Raw genomic sequence first — 17,103 nt, forward strand, 5'->3', positions numbered from 1 at the left:
TTCATCCTAAAATCCCTCTACCACCTCTAATCTTCATTCACCATCTCTTCACTCAACAACATAACTATCATACTTAAAACCTACACTAAGCTCCTTGGAGCAATCACAGATGACCAACTTAAACTTGACCTTCATCTACTTCACTGTATCAAGAAAACTCACCAAAGGCTTAGCCTACTGTATAGAAACAAAAGGTTCCTCACATCTGACTCCAGAACCTCACTTGCCCAAGCATACCTTCTCCCTAACCTCTTCTACAGCTCACAAATCTTAACTAACAGTCCTCACTACTTTCTAAACTCAAAACCACCTATAACAAAGTTGCTAGATTTGCTGCTAATCTGCCTTCTAAATTATACCACTGTCATGCTCTCAGGACACTTAGCTGGCTAGAGTTTCCAATTAAGTCTTTTTTTCTCAACTTCTCATCATCCATTCTATCCTGAACAAGCCCTCCTCCTGCCCTAACATATCCTCACTTGTCTCCTTTTATAACCCCCTGCTGATCCCTCAGAAGCTCCGACCAATGTCTCTTACAGATTCAAAAGCCTAAAAATTAATTGGACAGAATATCTATAGCTATTTTCCTGCTCTTTTATGGAACAAGCTCCCCATGACCCTCAGAAGTATTACCCATGTCCAGGAATTCAAGAAAACTCTCAAAAATTACCTAAAGAGCACTTGGGCCTGTCACTGTAATCATCCCACTTGAACACAGTCCCTTCTCCTCTATTGCTTTCTCCACTCCTCCCCTTCCCTCTAATCATCTATTTCCACTAATTATCTCTAAAACTAACTTCTTATTATTACAATGACAGTTGCTCATTACTTTCTATGCTCCATCCCTTCCTAGTTCTGGTAACCTGCTACCTGCATCCTATTTGCAATATATTTTTTATATTAAATATCTACACCCCCTGTAGTTTATAAAACAAGTAACTTCAACTGTACTGTTATCCACTGATGACAATCTAAATGTATTTGCCAGTTTTCTTTTTTTTTTTGTTATTACATGTTTCTTTACTTAAAACATTTTATAAATATCTCTTTTGCTGTTTTCTTTTACTTGAATTGTAATGGAAATTTGCTCAATTATTTGATTGTATTTTACTTTAATCATGCAACTTTTCTTGCTTAGTTGTACTGTGGAGCTATTCTCCCTGGACGTCCACTGAAAAGGGGCAATAGCTCAGTCAGACTATCCTGGTCAATAAATGTCAAACAAATAAATAAATAAAATAAATAAAAAAGTGCAGTGCATAAGAGATAGAATCAGTGCTAGTGACAGTGTTACAGCAGTTCAGGAGAAGATCCTGAAGCAGAACACAACAGTAACCGTCACTGCTCCCCAACATCACTTATAAATATTGACAGAGTAGTGGAGAGCAGAATGTAACAGTCTGACCTGCCCACCCACATAGGCTGGTGCAGGTGGTGAAGCTGTAGTCTGGTAATTATCACAGTGGACAAAAGCTCTGACTTCCTCTACTAGGCTACTTGGTGGTCTCCTAAAATGCATGTAAAGTAACTATATATAATAATTAGAGCAAGGGAAATGGTGGGTTAAGGGGGCAACACTAGGGGGACAAGAAGAAGAAGGATAGAGGGAGGCAGAACAGTACAGACTAAACAGTGGATAGACACCAGAATAAGGATGGATAATGTTGAGAGGAAAATGGCTTCTCATCTTGAGGATTAAGCATGAGAATTTGATATTGTACCTTCCAGAGTCCTCAGAAATCTGGGCAATATGCTGGCAGACTCCCCCAATGGATTACTGACTAGGGCAGGAGTGCCAGAGGGGTGGAGGACAGCAACTGAGGTACCCTTGTATAAGTGGGCAAGTGGGCAGAAAAAATCTGGGGACGTACAGGACTCTTAGTTTAAAATCAGTAGTAGGTAAAGTCATGAAGTAAATGTTGAAGGGAAGACTGGTAGCATTTCTGGAGGACAACCATTTTTGTGATGGCAGCCAGCATGTGTTCATAGCTAGAAAGAATTGTCAGTCAGATCTGAAACAGCTTTATGACTGGGTTACAGGTGTACTTCACAAAGGAGTTTACATTGACTGGCAGCAGCACCAAGCCTTAGAAACTATATAGCAATATGACTGAATGATTGGGCACATAGGGCTGTAAGTAATAGGACAATTTCAGGGATTAGAAAAGTGGCTAGTGGAGTTGCACATGGTATGTCTTGGGTGCAGTATGCAGTATTGTTCAGTGTGTTTGTCTTAGACCTATCTAAAGGAGTAGAGCACAGGATCAATCTCTTTATGATATTTGCAGCAGTAGAGGTTGGGGAAAGAGTCCTGTGAAAGATTTGGAAAGGCTTGAAGAGGCCAGCAGACTGCTGGAAGCTGAGGAGCAGTGTAAACAAATGTAAACAACACTTAGGCCAGAACTACTCTGGTATTGCCATATGATGTCATGTGATGTTGACAGGGTAGGGATGTTGATTACACTAGGAATGGACCATTTGGGACAGAATTAGAGGGCAATGTCAGCAGCAAACGGAATGCTAGAGTGTATCAGCTGGGGGACAAACTCCAGAAGCACAGAGGTAATGCTGCCATTCCATATCTTAAGTGAGATTACAGTATAATTCTGGAGGCCATATAAGACAAAGAAAAACAGGCTCCTGGAAGGAATTCAGAGGAAAACTACCTAAAAAATCTGTGGGATGGAGGGCAAGAAATATGACCAGATGGTAGAGTCAGAAAAGGCAGGTGGACATGGCATTGGTGGATAAGATCATACCATTGTAACATGAATGGGATAATTCTGAATAGGTAGGACAGAGTAGACAGCGGGAACACAAACAGCAGATTGTAAGGGCTAACAACCCCATGTGTCTCCAAAAATATTTTCAAACATAGAGGACTGTAGACTCATGGAATGGTCTACTGGAATGAGTGGCAGGCAAAGACTCCATAGAAGCAGTTAGGAGGGCAGAGGATAAGTGGAAAATGGTAAGAAGGAAGGTAGGGATGGAAGTGTATAATGTTAAGGCACTTTACACTAAGCAGACTACTGCTGTCAAGAAAATGTGATATAAAGATTGAAAGAGCAGGTCTGGGGCACATGGGAAAAAACAGAAAGGGAAAGTAAGAGTAGAAAATTACATCAAGGATTAAACAGACAAAACAAAAGTACATATAAGGACAGTATGTGCAGGAGGCTATAAATGAGCAGACTTAATTAAATTAAAACCAATCCCAGAAGATTAATGAATGATGAGGTAGAAGAGTAAGGGAGAAAGAAAAACAAAGCGAACGTTGAACAAGGTGACGGCATGAGGAACAGGTAAGTGAGGAAAGGTGTTCAAGATGTGGGACAGGAGTTTTGCTCAGGGATCTTTGGACATAAAATTGCAGAAGGTTGGGAAAGATGCAGGGAAAATTTGGGTGCTACAAGGATAGATCTTAGCTAGTCAGATGGGAGGATCAATAAAGGGAAACAGCAGTGGGTATCAGACACAACTAGGTGGAAAGTGGTAGGAAGAGAACAGGCAGGCAAGCAATAACAGAGAACTGATAGATATAGAGAGAAAGATGTGTAATGGGGTAGCAGACAGTAGGACAGCTGAGACAGGTGGAGGCAAGGGAAAGGTATAAAATAAGCATGGTGGACAATGTAGAAAGTGGGAAAGCTAGACAGGAAAAAGCTATCAAGGAGCAAGAAACCAAGGGTGAGAGGGATGGGCAAAAACAGAAGCAGAAGAATAGAAGGGAAGCAAAGATAAAGTTGGCCATCTAGGAGGCAGTTTTATAAAAAGGGTTAGGAAGGAGCTGCCACAGGGAATAGAGGGGAGGACTCCATCAGAAAGAAGGTAGAAGACAGAATCAGTTGGAGCAGGTAGTAGAAAAAAGGTAGAGTAGGAAGTCAGTGGAGTGGTAGATGGAACGTGGGGGGGGAAGAGAGGGAGTAGCCTAGGCTGGGTGGGGTGGTACAGGAGGTGAAGGATTATATCTTTAGTGATATTAAGGTGAGAAGAGATAAAGAAGAGAGAAATACTAGGATGATGGACATGGCCCAAGGCCTAACCCTTTCCAGGACAGGTGTTACAGTGAAGACGTTAACACACATTATGAAGGATGCTTACAAATAGTGATCCAGGTAGGGACTAATGACATAGTCAAAGGGACCATAGTTGACAAAATGGAAAGGGTCATGGAGGTGTCTGCAGCTGTATGGACTTTAGGAATAACTAATGTTCTTTAAGGAGCTACTGTTACCAAAGTTCAATACTACATGTAAGGAAAAGATTGGGCAGTAAGCTGCTGACTCAGTCCATGAGGAGAGGAAGCAGGTTGTGACAGACAGAAAGTGTAGCAGTATCCGGGAGGATGAGGAACCGTTCTGTACAGATAAGCTTAATTTCATTTCCCTTGCAGCTTCATTGCTGAAACTGTATCTAGAAAGACAAAGTATCATATTTTTTACATATAAAATGAGGTAGAAAGGGGGCAAAAGGATGAAGGGTGTTTAGGAAAAGCAGTGTAAGACGGTAGGAAGTATAGGGTGTAGAGATAAAAGCAGAATGTAGTAAAACAAGACCAGAAGACTAACAAAACAAAAGAAGAAATGATGAAACATCTTCAACTGGACAGTAGGAAAGGGCTAAAGCAGTGGGAAATGTAGTGGGTGATTTGGGCAGGTTGGATGTGAAAAAAGGAAATAGTAGTGTGGAAAAGTGAGAAATTAGCAGCAGTCTTGAAGAACTTGAGTATCCTTAGGGATGGGGCATTCAGGAAGATGAGAAATGAAGAAGGGACGATACATAACAGGAAGTGTCAAAGGAATGGGGAGGAGGATGAGGAGACTAAAAAGAAGGCCACTAGGGGAAAAGGTCAAGAAGAGTGTAGGAGGTGAGGATTATATGGAAATACAGCCAAATGGAAAGGCAGATAGTTGTACAGGATAGGGGCAGGGCAGTGAAAATGGAGTCAGGGCAGTACTGATCACTGCCATAATCCTGTTAAGGAAAATAATTGAGCAGGTACTGAGGAAGTGAGGTGGATATGGTTGGTATTGCACAAAAATGGGTCAGTGGCATGACAGGATGAGGCATGGTGCTCCTGGTGGACAGGGTGTCCATGAATGACAACGTAGGAAATGAAAGAGGAGGGTGGCAATATATCTAAGGCAAGGATTGAAATGACTGATGATATAAACTGAGTTGATTAGACAGAGTAAACAGACTGCAACAAATAATTCAGCCAGATGAGGATGTAGGGTTGGCAAAGTGCCAAAAGGAAAATACCTTAAAATAAGCAGAAACTTTTGGAAATGAAAGGTCATTGTGTCATTGTGTATGTGTGCGTGTGTTGGAGGGGTGAACTGGGACTTCTATAGGCCACCTAATGAAGTACAATGTCAAGAATACAATAAATGGATAGATAAGAAGGAAACAGTAATTATGGACGTAGATCTCAATGTACCAGACATGGGCTGGCATATCTTCTCATCCAAGATGAATAGAGATACCACTCTAGCTGAAATGCTAGCTGGAAGTGCTAAAACATAATATATAATCTAAAAGCATGAAAGGAAGAAACCTTAGTCTTATTTTCTATATGGGATAAGGTGAGCCACCTATAGGTCATGAGAATTTCAGTGGCAAACAGTAACCATGCAACCATGTGATTCACCTTGGCTATGGAGAAAGAATCTGGAGGGACTCCAAAAAACAGGGTCTGTGAGTACAGAGAACAGATAATGACAGGATAGTGGGGTTCTTAAATAGGATCTGGAAAATGGAGGACACAGAAGGGCAGGAAAATGGCAGACCAGTAAAGGATCTGGCTGGTGAGGGATGTGGAGGGGGTTTGAAAGGGTTGCAAAGGTAAAAGGAAAAAAGCCATTTAGGTCCACAAAGCAGTTGAAGGCAGCCATACTGGAAGGAGAAAATTATTGGGAATGCATGTGGCAAAGGGCATCATGAGGGCAATGAGAGAAATAGGCAATAGGTCTACAGTAGATATTAATGCAGATAATAAGGCATTTGTCAGCTAAGTAGGGGAAAGAAGAAAATAGAAAAGAGACTTGGGAGAGAGCCTAGGAAGGGAACACATAAAAAGGCTAACAAACTGGGGAAAATTGAGAATTAATATTGTAAACCAGTGTTTAATACAGAAGCAGAAGGGACAGTACCATTTTGTGAAGACAAGACAAGAGCAAGGAAGATATAAAAATGAAGGAGCGTGAAGGGGTATTGAGGAGTCAGAGGACAAGATACTAGAAACAGATGGGAATCTCCTAGAAAGGGGTACTAGGATTTTGGTAAGGAACCTGACAAAGCGATTCAGGAGGTCTCCTTTTGGAAGGTGGTGGTTCCATTGGACAGTATATAGGCAGTAGTGGTAGCAGGCTACAAATCAAAGCAAGTAGTAGTTCAGATAACTACTGATCATTGTTGAACCTACTTTGGTAGTGAGACAAATGCTGGAAGAGGTATTAAATTCAAGACTTAAAAGGTTCCTGGAACAAAACTGTCCATTCAGTGAATTCTATCATGGAGTCGATGCTTGCACATCCTATCAGACTGACCTGATTCATTTCTATACCTGGAAAGTAGACAGAAGATGGTCTGTGGATCTGCTTAATTGGGTTATCAGCAAAGCCTATGACTCAGTCTCTCATTGCTGATGTCTTGCAAAGATAAGAAGGACAGAGACACATAGCAAGTTGTGTAGATGAGTAGAGGAGGTATATCACAAAGAGCAGAAGATAAAGGGTCAGCTATCACTGACAATAACAAGAGGCTCAGTCATGGGTCCATCCCTATTAAATGTCTTGTTCCAGACATTCTGGGTATGGGAAATTATTATTCTCTTTGCATATGACACTAAGGTTAAAGGGTGATGACACACAGTGGTGCCAACAAGTTGATTGAATTAAGAATAGAAGCACAGTATTAAGGTTTATAATTTCACTTTAACCCTTGCAAATTCATGATATTGCACCTGTGAAATGATAGCCTTTAGAAAGTAGACAAATCTACCAAGAAGGCTGGATTATGAGTACATCTCTCTGTCTTTTTGTTCCCTTCTAAAAGGAGATAATGACTGCATATTTTCATTTACATTGTAGTATGTGGTTTCGAAGATATTTACTTGCTGTATTTGAGACATTAGCTTTGGTATATTGTTGATATAAGTTTTCTGCTTACCTGAGATTTTTACATGCTGTTTTTACTAAGGGCCTTGCTACACAGGGATGATATACAGACTCTACACAGGAGGCACAGCAGCCAAGAATCAAACCAGGGACATTTTTTTTGAGGAGACAATGCTATCTGCTGTGACACTGAGCTAGCAGACAAGATATGAATGTCAAAAAGGTTCTGAAAACATATTATCAAATAAATAGTAACTTAGGCAAACCCCACATTCTTTCAATATTTATTTTTGTTATGGGAGGTGGCTGGCAGCTACAAAGGCAAATCTAGACAATAGTCCAGGTCCAGACTTTATGTAGAGAATTAGATCCTAAAGCAGCAACAGAAAACAATGCAGAAGTAAACCAAGGAAAGCACCATAAGCACCTCCACTGGATCCAAGTAGGGAGCTCTGCATCCGCTTCACTTGTTTCAGGGGTCTAGTTGTGACACCAGCATGAGCAAAAGTATCACTGCATGTATTGATTCTTGATACACCAAAAATATAGTGGGTTCCTTAATAGTATCTTTGATACAAATAGTCATCACCTTCTTTTTTTGTCATGTCTGAGATTCAGTACTCAGGTTAGTATACTCTCCATATTATCTAAGGCAGCTCTGCGTTGCAGTGCTGGCATTTAACAATCCTCATAAAACAGAGTTGTGTTTTATGAATAAGTATATACTTTTTAATTACTTTATTTTTGTTAATCACATTAATCCCACATAATAAAGGCTCATTCACAAAAGGGAGAGAAGCTCTACTGTAGAAATCTAGGTGTCGTTTATTAGAGAAATCAGTGAAATTATGCAGCATATCTTGGGTGTGAGGAGACCAGGAAAAGCATGTTGAGAAGATACAAATTCTACTCTGGTAATGTCAAGAAGTGAGGACTGAACCCCAAATACTAGGTGTGAAAGGCAGTAATATTAACTGATATGCCACCATAACATTTATGTGAAGATATGTTTTTCACAAAAAATAAAATGGAGAGCTTTGTAACAAACTCACCTAAGTGATTTGCGACTTCTGTCAACTCAGTACCTTTGAATGCTATGCATTTTGTTTACAGTGATTTATGGTACTGTCCAGCTGCTCAATATGCTATGTATGTTCTGAGCATCTGGTAATGACAGAGATGCAGGACCTGATTTGCAGAACATACATCCTAACAGTGACAGGGTACTTTAAGATTCATCTTCCTTACAGTATGTATATATATATATATAATGTTTTTCTTTCAATAAATGACACCTTTAAAGATCATAGCAGAACTGACAATACATTGCTACACTTCTGTTCACCATAAATGAGTTTTCTTACTCTACTGTTAAATCTGCTGTGAACAACTATTAATTTCAGATTTATAGTGTTAGTTGATCAAAGCCAAGATCATAAGCAGTGCTGTACTCATTTTTTTTTTTGCCAGTAGGGGAGTACTACTCCACATTATTTCTGCTGCCACATTTACTTTACTACTTTTTTATTTTCAGACTTCATGCAGATGCCATAAACATCTTGGTTTTTCTAAAAGTGCAGCCATCTCAATGACACTGAAGTCTCATGCTATACTGTACCAGTCCTATGAGAGAGGGGCATTCCTTTCCCAATATGAACAGAGCATTGCAGTTGTTTTAAACATTTCACACAACTTACAAGAACTTTCAGTTATGTTAACATTTTTGTGGCTGGCCAGCTGAACAGCATTAGATTTGTCCTTCGCATGAGATGTTACAATGAGGTCCTATCTACTTGAGTTGGTTGTAGCTCAGCTGGATGAAAAAGATCCCACAGCACCTATCAAAAAGAGAAGGGGAAGTTCCCTGGTGCCCTTGCTAAATTTCCCCTAGTAGTATAAATACTACCCTGGGTCTTCCCTGAAAAGAAGCTACTAGCCTACCAGGACTAACCTGATCAGCAAAGGATATATAAATAATACATCTTTTGCACTATTTTTCTATGCCAATGTTTTTGGAATGCAGTGAATCTCAAACTGGTATGCATTCAGGTGAAGTGCTGCACAAAGAATTACAAATACTCTGCAGGTCTAAGGTCATCACAGGACTTTCTGTGGTATAGATAACTACAAATAGTACACTAACACCAAACATTGTGAATTGACTGACTTGTTCCTAGGACTGTATAATGCTGAGTAACAGCATTTGGGAATGAAGGGTTTCTTATGCACACATCAGAGTGCCAGCCAAACTCTTCAGCTTACACCATCTGGTGTTCTTGAACCAGGTAGTCTTCACTTAGCAAAATCAATACCATAAGGAAAGCTCTTCCACCAATTGGCAACATGCCAAAATGTGGTTTTAAGTACATTCTGTCATGGGGCTGAGGTAAGGTTGAGGCCACCCACAACATCAGGGGAAAAGACCATAATATAGCTAAAGTCTATATTTCACATCCCAACGACAGATATGCTGTAACTTTCAACATATTGCATTGCAGCATATCTTGTATATTTTGCATTACAGCCAGAGAAAAGTCACATTGACTTGAATGGGTATGCATTGTTTCAGAAAACAGAAACCTTTAGGTCAATATTTTGAAAATGGTATGAGACAATTATGGAAACATTATTAAAATTCACATGCTGTTCCAAATGAGACATGTTTTGCATCACTATGTCAACACTAACGTTTTTTTCAGAATAATCAAATAATTATTTGAAAATTTGTCATTCGCAAGCATGTTTAATTTTGAATACTGTGACATTTTAAAACAAAGTTGTCCAGCCTCATGAAAATGCTGGCCATATTTTAAACTTGTTTTTTTTTGGAAATACTGGAACATAAAAATGAATAATATTCCCAGTACAGATCTATATAAATCACTCTGGATGAATTTTCTGTACCATTTTCCATACAAGATATTGTAGTAATAAGCATAGTATCTTTAATTTAATATTTAGGTTGACATGTCATGCATACCACATACCTTAAACCTTCAAAATTAAATAATTTCTAGTTCTATTTGTTAAATTTTAGCACCCAATATACATTGATGCACCCCACTTCACTAAGATGAGAACTTCTTACAGCATCTACTAGCACCCAGTTTGCTTATAAAGTTTAGAATGCACTGCTTGTGCTGTACTAATAATTTATACAGTACTGCACACTGCATGCTGCCTGAAAAGGAAACCTACTGCTCCATTTTCCCAGTTCTGTTGTTCTGTGACTATAGTAGACACAAACTGAACAGGTTAATCTAAGAGAAGCCAAACAAATTGCTAATATAATAAAGGACAAGAAAAAATATAATAAGAAAATCAGAGTTTTAGGTGAAAGTGCAAAAGAGATAGTTTACATGGACTGCCTATCTGGCTGATCATCAGAATAGGATTGGATTTAATCAGTAACATGGGAACTTACCTTTTAACTGTCTCTGAATTTCAAAATGTCCATTTTTTGCCTCATATTTTGGCCCTGCTCCCTCATAAAATTTTTGGTTTCCTGATAAATCGCTACATATTTCAGTCAGTCAATAATGCCATACATTAGAGTTTCATTCTAATTATTGTTCAGAAAATGTATATTGCTGCATTCCCTGTTGTTCTGAAGATTTTTTTTAAGTAAATTATAGTAACATTTAAAAATTGTCTCCAATTCATGGGTACCTGTATCCCCATTTGTTTTGGCTTTGTCCAGAAATATGTACAGAATTTGAGAGGGATGTTCGAGAGGATCAGCTTCATGAAATGGATGTAAGTAAGTGGAATGTATTTGGCCATGTACATGAGGAGAGGCAGATATTCCACTATTAATGGAGCTGATACTGTGGTGTATAAAACTAAGCCCCCAAAGCTGATACATATTCAGGTGTTACAGTCAATGCTGTTAGAAGTAATAACATAAGAGACTTAATGGTAAAGCTTTGGAAAGCTGAGACAATCTGAGTTTAATGTTTCAGTGTTTATAACAGGCTCACGATCCCTAAGGGTCATGTAAAGAGTCTAATTCTTGAAGATCTAGTTTCATACACATGTTCTCCAAGGAGTAACTCAGAGATACCCATGCTTGAAAGTAGTACCTTTTAATAATTGTGCTATACCTTTTTATTCCCTGGAATGCATTGTTTTCTTATGCTTCCCTCTGATATTTCCATAGATACATACCTAACATAGTTCTTAGTATATGTCTTTAAACATTTTATATGCCCACATTAAATATGCCCTTATTGAGCTATAGTAAATGGAGTGTAGATTCGAATCCCATAATATTTGTTGGTAAGGTTTATTCTTTTAACATTGTTATCAGTTTTGTATAGGACATGTGAATCTTCTTCAAACGTCTATATCAGCAGCTATGTATACACAAAACCATGTGATATAGTCTAACATTGGCCTAATTATTGTTTTATAAAGTGGTAAGAGAACGTGCACATTCTTTGATGATTTTGAAAGAGCATTATTTTATTACTTCATTTAAGCATTGCATAAACTTTAATGTACTGGATATCATCACCTAGAGATCTTTATAGTCTTCTGCTTTTGATAATGTGCTGCATATGGTTATTGCTTATTATTTTCCACAATATATAATACTATGCATTTCTTGGTATTGGATCCTGTATTGTTTTCCTACAACCATGCTTCACATTTTCCTAAAAAATATGGATTAGTGAATGCAACTATTATGTGCTGGCAGTAGAGTTCTGAATCCGGTATATGTCTTAAACAGGCATTGTTGACATAAGTAACTTAAATAAGAATGGACCCTGCACCCTAAGAATAGACCCTGGTTTTGTCTATGTTAAATGATTTTGAATCACATTCTTTTATTCTAACCACATTGTAATCCGGTATGTAAGAATAACATTTACTTTACAGCTGTTTAGTATCAAAAGCCTTAGTGTTTGCTGAATTTTGTTATTTGCTAGTAATTACAGGTGTGGGGGTAGCCACATTCTTTGATTTCCTGTCCTTGCCTATTTAAGTGGTACAGTGTGAAATATTTTCTGCTTAAAAACCTCAGCTTTGGCCGGCTAAGAACTTGGTTATATTCAACTGGATGTATAAGAGAATTTAAGTACCTTTATCTGCACTTTTTGTAAAAAAATAATACAGCATTTAATTTGATTTAAACTGTGTTGTAGGAATATTAACTGAACTGGCAGTTTTAACTCTGCTCTTCAGTTATTCCCACCCACCCTCTCTGTTTTTGCTTTGGTGTTAATCTTAGTGGCCTTGAAACTGCCCGCCCCTCAGCCTGCCTCTGGGCCCATCTCATTTGCTCACTCAACTGAGTGCAGTGAGATCATATTCTGATTTCAGGCACTCCTACTGTGTACAAAGAGAGCATCTGGGAAACAGACAAAAAAAATTAAGCTTATTTCCTGCCTTCCCCTGTTAAGTGGTATAGACTATTTGTAGGCTTCTGAGCCCCCAAGCCCTTCTGTGTTTGAGGGAAGCCTTCTAGCTTGTTTTTTTTCTTATAACTAGCCAGTTTTCTAGTTTCAGCACTCAAATCTGTTTCTTTGATCTCAGCACTTGTTCAGATTAAAAAAAAAATGTCATCTGCTTTTACTGTACTTGTGTTTCTACCTACTTCATTTTACTTTTGCATCATCTTAAAAATATTCAATTGTATTTATTACTGCTTGGTGTAACTCATTCTAAGCATTTTGGTTTAAACACTTGGGCTTCGGACCAGTTGTTTTGCACTGAGAGGGTTTGTGGTCTGCACTGTAGTGGCAGAACAGGTAGCTTACATCCTTCTAGGTAGGGAACTGCTGATTGAGGGCTCAGTGTCTGTTATTCTAAAAGTGTATTAATTCTGGTTTAAGCACTTGGGCTTTCAGGTCAGTTATTTTACATTAAGAGGGTTTGTGGTCTGCACTCTTGTGGGAGGAGAGGCTAGACTCTGCCCTTCTGAGCTGGGAATTTCTGGTTAAAGGCTTATAGTGCATGCATATCTGAACTGCTTCTTACTGAAGTTGGTGCGCCTTGTTTGCTGTGGCATAGACTGGATTCGGGCCTGCTGGATCTAGCTTTGTTTGTGTAACTTGAGCACTAATCCAGACATTCTCTAAAGTATTCAATTGTATTTATTACTGCTTGGTTGTAACTTGATTAAAGTGTAGCTATCATTCTAAGTCTTTTGGATTAAGCACTTGGGCTTCAGACCAGTTGTTTTACATTATGAAGGTTTGTGGCAAGCACTGTGGTGGCAGGACAGGTAGCTTTCATCCTTCTAAGTTGGGAACTGCTGATTGAGAGCCCAGTGTCCAAGTATATTAGTTCTGGTTTAAGCATTTGGGCTTCAGGCCAGTTATTTTACATTAAGAAGGTTCGTGGTCTGCACTCTTGTGGGAGAAGAGGCTGGACTCTGCCCTTCTGAGCTGGGAATTTCTGGTTAAAGGCTTATAGTGCATGCATATCTGAACTGCTTCTTACTGAAGTTGGTGCGCCTTGTTTGCTGTGGCATAGACTGGATTTGGGCCTGCTGGCTCTAGCTTTGTTTGTGTAACTTGAGCACTAATCCAGACATTCTCTAAAGTATTCAATTGTATTTATTACTGCTTGGTTGTAACTTGATTAAAGTGTAGCTATCATTCTAAGTCTTTTGGATTAAGCACTTGGGCTTCAGACCAGTTGTTTTACATTAGGAAGGTTTGTGGCAAGCACTGTGGTGGCAGGACAGGTAGCTTTCATCCTTCTAAGTTGGGAACTGCTGATTGAGAGCCCAGTGTCCAAGTGTATTAGTTCTGGTTTAAGCACTTGGGCTTCAGGCCAGTTATTTTACATTAAGAAGGTTTGTGGTCTGCACTCTTGTGGGAGAAGAGGCTGGACTCTGCCCTTCTGAGCTGGGAATTTCTGGTTAAAGGTTTATAGTGCCTGAATATTTGAACTGTATCTTACTGAAATTGGTACACCTTGTTTGCTGTAGCATAGACTAGATCCAGGCCTGCTGAATCTAGCTTTGTTTATATGCTTGTTGTTTGTTTGCTTGTTATTTCCCTGGAACACTAATTCCACCTAATATGCAGCTTCTCAGCGCTTCTGTGGATCACTAGTGATATCTGCATTGCTTACTGTACTTATTTCCTTGTTTCACTTGAAAGAAAGTTACTGTTTGTCGTTTTTGCATTTAGTTACTTGTAACACATTGCACTCAAGTTACCTGGCACTTACTCACTAAAGCAATTATATAAGTCAGCACTAAAAATTAAAAGCACTACACCCTCACTCCCCACTGGCCCTTGTTTTCAATTATTAAGGAATTCCCAATATTATTCTAGCATGTCCAAAGGTCAGTTGTCAATCTCCTCTCGGTCCAGCTGGTGAATCTGGGAATCTTGAGGCAATGTTATAACTGCCTCATGTACACAGACAACCATCTCCTCCTCCCACATAACACAAATACTTGCGAGAGATGCAGCTATTTAGCCAAACTGGAGGCTGAGCTCTCTCAACTCAGGACTGGCAAGACCAGACAGGAGGAGAAGGCAACTACACACACCACAAAACCAGCCTCACATAATGCTACCACACCACTGAATCAAACACATAAACACACAAAGACATACTCGGGCTCTGAGTAAAAATTTACCTAAACAGCAGAGGCCTCCAAAGCAGACACCCAAACAACTACTACCTCAAGACACCCCACAAGCAACACATAAACCACAAATTCAGTGTGCAAAGCAGTCACAGCCCTTAAGGCCAAATACAACACCAAACATACTTGTCATAGGTGACTCCATAGTCAGACACACTGATGTCCCACTCACCAGGCTGAACAAGGAGAGGGTCACAGTAAGCTGCCTATCGGGCGCTAGAATCCGCCACATAACACAAGCACTCGGGTCACTCCATGGCAAGTACAAATATGACACAGTTATTTTCCATGCTGGTGTGAACGACCTGAGATGTACCTCCCTGGACTACATGAAAAGAGACATAGAGGAGCTCTCTGATTATGTAGCCCAGGCAGGTATGACCCTGACCCTGAGCAGTATCCTTCCTTCACCAAGAATGATGCGACAATATAGAGACAAGATGATCAGCTTTAACAATTGGCTTAATGTCTGGTGTCATTCAAAGGGGATCCAGTGTCTGTCTGCCTGGAATGACATGCTTGACAAGCCACGCTGCTTCGCAAGGGATGGCTTGCACCTGTCACCCCTGGGATTCCGGATATTGGCTAAGGCTCTTGCCAGCCCCATAGTGCCTTTTTAGGCAAGGCTCAAATTCTAAACCTACCACCCTAGAAAACAAAAATGGGAAGAAACTGAGGGTAATGCTGCTCAATGCCAGAAGTCTAAATCTCAAAATGCATGCACTCGAGGCCCTTCTCAGTATGGAGAACATCGATGTCTGTGTTGTAACTGAAACCTGGTTCAAGGCTCCTGAGAGCACCCCGGCACTATTAGGTTTTACCTCATATCATGCGTTCCGGCCCCAAAACCCAGACCACACCACAAAGGAGGGTGTATCCATATTCATAAAGGATACCCACACCTCCAGGTTGGTGGCAACGCAAGCTTGAAACCATCCAGGTGCAACTAACCATAGGCAAAACTGCTCTACAAATTGTAGCATGCTACAGGCCACCCTCTCAAACTCAGGAACCCAACACAGCCTTCCTGAAGACACTGGAGGGTATAAATGTATCTCCAAACACCATCATATTGGGTGACTTCAACTATCCGAATATAGACTGGGAACATTACTCAAGCCCTAACTTTCTAGCCCAATGGTTCCTGGAGTTCATAAATTCAAATGCCATGGAACAGCTAGTCACTGTTCCCATGAGAGGAGAAAATATACTAGATCTCATTATCACAAACATGGGGACAAAATGCTCCACACCGGAAGTATATCCCTCATTGGTGAGATCTGATCATAAACTAATCTCACTGGAAATCCACATCCCGCCCCCACCCCAAACAAAAAGACCACAGTGAAGAACTTCTCTAAAGCAAACTTCACACTACTCAAGACTGGTGTGGTATCCTTCAAGGCCCCTGAGCCAGTGGAAACCACAACTCAAGCTGCGGAAGCCCTTACAAATGCCTTCTATGAACACCTCCAGGACTGCATGGATCAGGCAATCCCAAATAAAACCAAGACTCTTTCCACAAAGGGCAAGCGTCCAGTCTGGTGGACCCCAGCCATTAACAAACTTTACAATAAGAGGAGAAAGCTATTACATGATAGAACAAAATCCATAAAAGGGAAGTCACCCCGATCATTATTAGTAAAAAAATATGAGCACTCATAAAATCAACTAAGGCCAATTTTGAGAGAAAAATTGCCATGGATTCAAAGGACAATCATAAGGCCTTTTTCAGCTATGTTAGGAACCTGGGTGGAAACTCCCAGATATGCTCAGAATTAGTCCAAAATGATACAAAAATCACTGAACCCACAGACATTGCCAACATACTGGCAGACAGGTTCAGTGCAAACTTCACCCCCCTCTCCCCCCCAAAGGAGAGATAACTATCCCAGCGGAGTGTAGCCTCCCAGACATCTCAATTGCGCAGGTGAAAGCTGCTCTCTCTAAAGCTAAAAACACAGCATCAATGGGACCGGATGGTGTCCCCAGCTGTGTGCTACATGAGCTAAATGAGGAATTAAACCCGCACATAAGGCAGCTGTTTAATCTCAGCCTTACCACAGGATACGTGTCCAAGGAGTGGCATACGGCAACTGTGGTCCCACTCCACAAAGGCGGTACCTCTACAGACCCTGGTAATTACCGCCCCATAAGCTTAACAAGTCTAGTCTGCAAAGCTATGGAGAGGATCATAATGGAGCTCATAAACAAAGATATAGGGGACTTGCAGACATTGGACCCGACCCAGTTTGGCTTCGTCAAGGGCAGATCATGCCTTTTGAACTTGGTCGACTTCTTCGAAACAGTCACCAAGGCCATTGATGAGGGAAAGGCAGTCCATACAGCCTACCTTGACCTTGCAAATGC

This window comes from Protopterus annectens, chromosome 6.part0, assembly GCF_019279795.1.
Source record: "Protopterus annectens isolate FY-2018-M chromosome 6.part0, PAN1.0, whole genome shotgun sequence".
Taxonomy (NCBI): Eukaryota; Metazoa; Chordata; order Ceratodontiformes; family Protopteridae; genus Protopterus; species Protopterus annectens.